Below are 7,368 nucleotides of genomic sequence, written 5' to 3'. Positions count from 1 at the left end.
GTCATTTTTTTTCCTCTTTCTTTTGCCTCTCTACCTTCTTTGACTCTCCCTCCTGCCTTGTGGAAGAAATGTAGATGCCCTTATATAGATAGTGGTGAAGATGGTGAACACATAAATATGTGACTATACAGAGAACCATTGATTATTTACTTAGGATGGAATGTATGGTGAGTGAATAAAACCATATAAAAAAATCGGTTGATGACAAAACCTCGAGGGCAATATACTGAGTGAAATAAGCCAGATACATAAGGACATTTATTGCAGGGTCTCATTGATAGGAACTAATTATAATATGTAAACTCATAGACATGAAATATAAGGTACAAAGATATAGGACAAGGCTTAAGAATGGGGAGTGGTTGCTTAGTATGAGCAGAATGTTCAACTAGGATGAACTTAAATGTTTGGAAATGAACAGACATGTCAGTAGCAAGATGTGAGAATAACTAACAGTGGCAAATGGTGTGTGAATTAGGTGGAAAGAGGAAGCTCAGATTCATATATGTCACCAGAAGGAAAGTTGGAAGTCAAAAGATGGGAATGTATAAAACTGAATCCTGTGGTAGGCAATGTCCATGATCAACTGTACAAATACTAGAAATTGCTTCCATGAACCAGAACAAATGTATGACAATACAATTAGAAGTTAATAATAGAGGGGCATATAGGGAAGAAATATATACCTATTGCAAACTATATACTACAGTTAGTATTTCAATATTTTTTCATAAACAGTAACAAATGTACTATACCAACACTACAAGACAACAATTGAGGGGGGTTGGTTAGGGATAGGGGAGTATTAGAGTTTCCTTTTCTTTTTTTCTTTTTTCATCTTTCACTTTGTTTCTTGTCTGGAGTATTGAAAAGTTTCTAAAAATTGAACAAAAATTAAGTGTGGTGATGGATGCACAGCTGTATGAGGGTACCCAGGGGCAAGTGATTGTACACTTTGGATCTTTGGATAATTGTATGGTATCTGAACAATCCCAATAAAAATTACAAAGGAAAAAAAAAAGAAAAGAAATAGAAGATCTCAAGAAACCAATTGCTAGTAAAGGGATTGAATAAGTAATTAAAAACCTCCCAGAAAAGAAAAGCCTAGGAACTGATGGCATCACAGGGGAATTCCTCCAAACCTTCCAAGAAGACTAAACTCCAATTCTTCTCAAAATCATCTAAAAAATTGAAGATGAGGAACTTCCTAATTCATTCTATAAAGCCAACATGACCCTCATACAAAAGATGGATAAAGATACCATAAGCATAGAACAGACCAACATTTTATCAATACCAATGCCAAAATACTAGAAAACCAAATCCAACAGCATATTAAAAGAATTATACACCATGATCATGTCGGATATCTACTTAGTGTGAAAGTTGTTTCAATTTTAGGAAAGCAATTAATGTAATAATCACAATAATACAATGAAGAAAAAAACACGTGATCATCTTGATGCAGAAAAGGCATTTGAAAAAATTTAGCATCTCTTCTTGATAAAAACAAGCAAACTTTAAGGATAGAAGGAAACATTCTCAAAATTATAAAGGACATATATGAAAAGCCCGCAGGTAACATGAGACCTGACGGTGAAAGAGTGAAAGCTTTCCCTGTAAGATCAAAAACAAGACAAGGGGATGCTCCCTCTCACCACAGTTATTCAACATTATACTGGAAGTTCTTGCCAGGGCAGTTAGGCAAGAAAAAGAAATAACAGGCATCAAAATTGGAAAGGAAAAGTAAAACTTTTCCTATTTGCAGATGACATGATCTTATATACAGAAAATGCTGAAAAATCCATAACAAAGCAACTAGAGCTGATAATTGAATTCAGCAAAGTGGCAGGGTGCAAGATCAACACCAACAAATCAGTAGTGCTTCCATACAGTAGTAATGAACAATGAGAAGAAGAAATAAAGAAAAAATTAGATTCAGTATAGCAACTAAAAGAATCATATATCTAGGAATAAATCTGGCCAAGGATATAAAGGACTTGTAAACAGAAAACAACAACTCACTGCTAAAAGAAATCAAAGAAGACCTAAATAAATGGAAGTATGTTCTGTGTTTATGGACTGGATGGGTAAATATCATAACAATGTCAGTCCTACCCAAATCAATTTATATCTACAATCAAATCCCAATCAAAATTCCAACAACCTTCTTTGCAGAAATGGAAAAGTCCCCCTGGCTGACTCACAAGCTGCCTGGCCTGGGTTGGGTGAGGCTGCACTGTGCCACTGAAGGGCCTATAGGGTGGAGGAGCAGGAGCATGTCATAACTGTCAGCAAGTCATTCTGATTGTGGAGAAGTTGTTCATCCTTGGGGAATTAAACAGCACATGGTACATGTGAAGATTTCTTGGCAATTTAGTGTGGAAACCATTGTTCACCTTGCTCTCATTTCTACCTGTTCTGTGTTAGCAAGGGAGAGTGCCCATATGAGAAAAATATAACACCAACCCATTACTCAAGGAGTGCACAGAATGAGTGTTACCCATACTCAGGCACATGGCAGTGACTTAGAGCAGGTTTCTCAGCTGGTGCCCACTGGCCCTGGGAGAGGAGGTGTGCTGGTTTGAATATATTATGTTCCCCAGAAAAAGCCATATTCTTTGATGCAACCTTGTGGGGCAGACATATTAGTATGGATTAAGTTGGAACATTTGGATTAGGTTGTTTGCATGGAAATGCACCCCACCCAACTGTAGGTGATAACTCTGATGAGATAATTTCCATGGAGGCATGGCCCCACCCATTCAGGGTGGGCCTTGATCAGTGGAGCCATATAAATGAGCTAACAATCAGAAGGAACTCAGTGTGCTGTGAGTGACATTTTGAAGAGGAGCTACAGCCAAGAGGGACACTTTGAAGAGAGCACAGGAGCTGCAGATGAGAGACAGTTGAAGATGGCCATTGAAAGCAGACTCTTGCTCCAGAGGCACTAAGAGAGGACAAACACCCCAAGAGCAACTAAGAGTGACATTTTTGAGGAACTGCAGCCTAGAGAGGAATGGCCTGGGAGAAAGCCACTTGGTAACCAGAACTTTGGAGCAGACACCAGCCATGTGCCTTCCCAGCTAACAGAGGTATTCCAGACACCATTGGCCATCCTCCAGTGAAGATACATGATTGCTGATGTGTTACCTTGGACACTTTATGGCCTTAAGACTGTAACTGTGTAGCCAAACAAACCCCCTTTTACAAAAGCTGATCTATCTCTAGTGTTTTGCATTCCAGCAGCATTAGCAAACTAGAACAGATTTTGGTACCAGAGAAGTGGGTTGCTGTTGAGTTTGCAAATACCAAACATGTTGGAGTGGCTTTTTAAATGGATAAGGGGAAGATTCTGGAAGAATTGTGAGGAGCTTGAAAGAAAAGACCTAAACTGCTTTGAAGAGACTGTGGAAGTATGGACTCTAAAGATACTTCTGTTGAGGCCTTGAGCAGAAATAATGAATGTGTTGTTGCAAACTGGAAGGAAGGTGGTCCTTGTTTTAAAGTGGCAGAGAATTTGGCAAAATTGAGTCCTGGTGTTGGATGGAAGGCAGAATTTGAAAGTGATGACCTAGAATATTTAGCTGATGAGATCTCCAAGCAAAATGTTGAAGAAGTAGCCTGGCTTTTACTTGCAGCATATAGTAAAATGTGAGAGGACAGGGATAAGCTGAGAAATGAACTCTTCATTTCAATAAAACCAGAAATTGACGGCCTGAAAAACTCTGAGCTTCCAGGGGGTGAAACCCCAGAAGCTACAGCCCAACATGAGGATGTAACCAAACATGGAACCCAGCTGCCATTTCAATACAAGCCAAGATTGGAAAAGGAGGTAAGCAGAAAGGATTTGTGGAAAGTCCTATTGTCTGATGGCTTTGACCCCTGTGTGCTTCATGTGAAGCCAACAGAATTTTTACAAGATCTTTATAGACAGAGCCATTGCCAGTCTGGACTGGAGGAGACAGACAAGGAACAAATTGAAAGAAAAATTACTTCAAAGACAGAGCCATGGAGGTTGAGGTCTGGAGTCAAGAGGGCTCAGGCTGGGAGAGCGGAGCAGCCCACACACATGGAACGGGTGAGTTTGCCCTGGAGGTCGAGGGCGGGCCTTCTGCCTCAATGCTCAGGAAGTGTTCTGCCACCCCAAGCCCCAAAGAGTGTGGAGCACATTCCCAGGGAACTGGGGAGAGCCTGGATGCCACCACACTGTTCTGAAGGGGTTGAGCATGTGCCCAGAGATGGAAGGGAATCCAAGTGCTGCCCCGATGTTTGAGGAGGGTAGGGCAGAGAAGGTGGTCTCCCCAATGTGTGGATATGTTGGAGCACTCACCCAAGCATTTTGAGAGGAAAGGGCTGCCACAAAGGCCCTTAGGAAGGGTTAGACTCCCGCTCTCTCAAGCCCCTAAGATGCAACATCATTCTGTAAATGACTCTCAGACTTTGAAATCTAATGGAGTTTGTCCTGTGGGTTTTAGGAGCTGTTTTGGTCCTGTTAACCCTGTTTTCCTTACTGTTTCTCCTTATGGCAATGGGAATGTTTATTCTATGAATGTCCCTCCTTTGTACATTGGAAGCACATAACTTGTTCTAAATTCACAGATCCATAGCTAAAGGAAAATTGTGCCTTAGGACTGACCGTGCCTATAATTGATTTTGATGGAATTTTGTACTTAATCATTGTTACTGAAATGATTTAAGTTTTTGTGATATTGTGATGGGATGAATGTATTTTGTATTTGGAAAGAATATGTTTTTTCTGGGGTCCAGGGGGTGGAATGTGCTGGTTTGAATGTATTATGTCTCCCAGAAAAAGCCATATTCTTTGATGCAGTCTTGTGGGGCAGACATATTAGTGGGGATTAAGTTGGAACATTTAGATTAGGTTATTTGCATGGAAATGCACCCCACCCAACTGTAGGTGATAACTCTGATGAGATAATTTCCATGGAGGCATGGCCCCACCCATTCAGGGTGGGCCTTGATCAGTGGAGCCATATAAATGAGCTGAAAAACAGAAGGAACTCAGTTCAGCTGTGAGTGACACTTTGAAGAGGAGCTACAGCCAAGAGGGACACTTTGAAGACAGCACAGTAGCTGCAGATGAGAGACAGTTTGAAAATGGTCGTTGAAAGCAGACTCTTGCTCCAGAGAAGCTAAGAGAGGACAAACACCCCAAGAGCAACTAAGAGTGACATTTTTGAAGAACTGCAGCCTAGAGAGGAATGGCCTGGGAGAAAGCCACTTGGTAACCAGAACTTTGGAGCAGACACCAGCCACGTGCCTTTCCAGCTAACAGAGGTTTTCTGGATGCCATTGGCCATTCTCCAGTGAATGTACCTGATTGCTGATGTGTTACCTTGGACACTTTATGGCCTTAAGACTGTAACTGTGTAGCCAAACAAACCCCCTTTTGCAAAAGCTGATCCATCTCTGGTGTTTTGTGTTCCAGCAGCATTAGCAAACTAGAACAGGAGGCAAAGCTGTGCCTACAAGCAATCATAGCAAAAAGAGTTCACCCATTCTTCTGTTTTGCTAAAGCTGCTAAAATGCAAAATATCAGAGATGAATTGGCTTTTCTAAAGGGGATTCATTAGGTTGCAAATTTATGGTTCAAAGGCCATAAAAATGTCCAAATTAAGGCTTTGAGAGGTATATACCTTCTCTGAGGAAAAGGCTGATATCATATGGAACACCTCTGACAGCTGGGAAGGCATGTGGTTAGTGTCTGCTTTGTTCCTGGGTTGCATTGATTTCAGCTTCTGATTCAGTGGCTTTCTCCATAAGTGTCTTTGGGTTCCCCCTTAGCTTCTCTGGGGCAAGCTCTGGGCTTCATCTCTTAGCTTAGCATCCCAAAACATCTTTCTGTCTGCATCTCCAAGCATCTGGGTCTGTTTCAGCTCTTAGCTCTCTTTAGGAATCCAGTAAACTAATCAAAACACCTTGAATGGGCAGGGCCACACCTCCATGGGAATAATCTAATCAAAAGGTCCCACCCTCAATTGGGTGGATTACATATCCATGGAAACAACTTAATCGACAAGTCCCACCCACAATAAGTCTGCCCCCACAAGATTGCATTAAAGAACATGGCTTTATATGGGGTACATAACAGATTCAAACCAGCACAACCATGGACCAAAACAGTGATGAGTACTGTCAATGCAGAGAGAAAAAACATGGCTGTGAAAAAAGGCTAGTTGAAAAAGCAAACAGAAAGCATGAGATACACTACAGAAACTACATCAGATCTAGGAAAAGAATGAATGATTAGAAGCAAAAATTAAATTGCTGACAAAGGAATTAAGTGTACTTAAAGATTTGTTTCTTGAGCACACACACAACCTTGCAGACAATGTGCAACCCATTAATGCTGAAAATACCACAACAAATTCTGATAATGCAGAACAGTAGGCCTCACCCTTTCCAAACTTCACAACTTGTGGCTTGAACATTAAATGTGTGACCTTTTACACCACTCACATCAATGGCTGAACATTGTCTGGTTTCATTATTTAAAGATCCATTAAAAGTTGTTTTCTAGGATCAGCACTGAAGAATTAATTAGCTAAAATTTTTAGCCATGTAATTCGAATATCTGGTTTTAAGTGATATGGATATTTGTTGCTATCAAAAAATTAAAATTTGTAAGGTATATGGTAAAAAAATATATCTTGGGCCTTGGTGTTCTTAATAAATCTTTACTTCCCAAGAAATACTTCTTTTTAGGTAGACAAAACAGTGGGTAACTGGCAGGTTATGCAGAAGGTTCCTGGTTTTTAATGGATATGGAAAATTTGATTAAGAAAAGTTAATGCCATCTGTATTAATATATTCATAATTTTTCTAAACAATGCATTAAAAATCTTTAGGGAGAAATAAACCAATCACTTCATAATTTGGAATTATTTTATGTATAACATAACCCCTATTTTAGAATAATGAGAGCTATTTTACCCAACAAGTACAAGTTGATTTTTAATAGTGATGCCAGGTTAAGTAAAGAGATCCCATTGCATTTTAAAGGCATATGTAGCCAGTTGGTTTAAAGAGATAAATAACATTTAGGAAGGAAATAAACTTTGCAATAGATTTTTTTTTTGTTTTCATAAAAGTATAGCCTGTTAAAATTATACTTTTGGGGTACCTTTGGGTTATTGGATTGGCATGATTTTGTTTCCTGAAAAAAAACTCAGTAATTTAAATAAACTCATGTACCAAAATTTTAGTTTCTGCAGATGTCAATAAAGTAAGCATTTTTAAACTATTTCACATCCAAGTCAGTGAAAAAATGTCTTAATTGTTTAATCAGGCAAGCTACTGATTAAGATTTGGAATATTAATTTAGCAAGTAGTCTCTACTGTGTT

The 7,368-nt window shown here is 39.4% G+C and overlaps 1 pseudogene; it reads left to right on the top strand.

The window, feature by feature from the left end:
- Positions 1 to 2,357: 2,357 nt before the first annotated feature.
- LOC119523706 lies at positions 2,358 to 6,414 on the top strand (annotated as a pseudogene).
- The last annotated feature ends 954 nt before the right edge of the window (positions 6,415 to 7,368 follow it).

This window comes from Choloepus didactylus, chromosome X, assembly GCF_015220235.1.
Source record: "Choloepus didactylus isolate mChoDid1 chromosome X, mChoDid1.pri, whole genome shotgun sequence".
NCBI classification, from domain to species: domain Eukaryota; kingdom Metazoa; phylum Chordata; class Mammalia; order Pilosa; family Megalonychidae; genus Choloepus; species Choloepus didactylus.
This window is presented reverse-complemented; position numbering and strand designations above follow the sequence as displayed.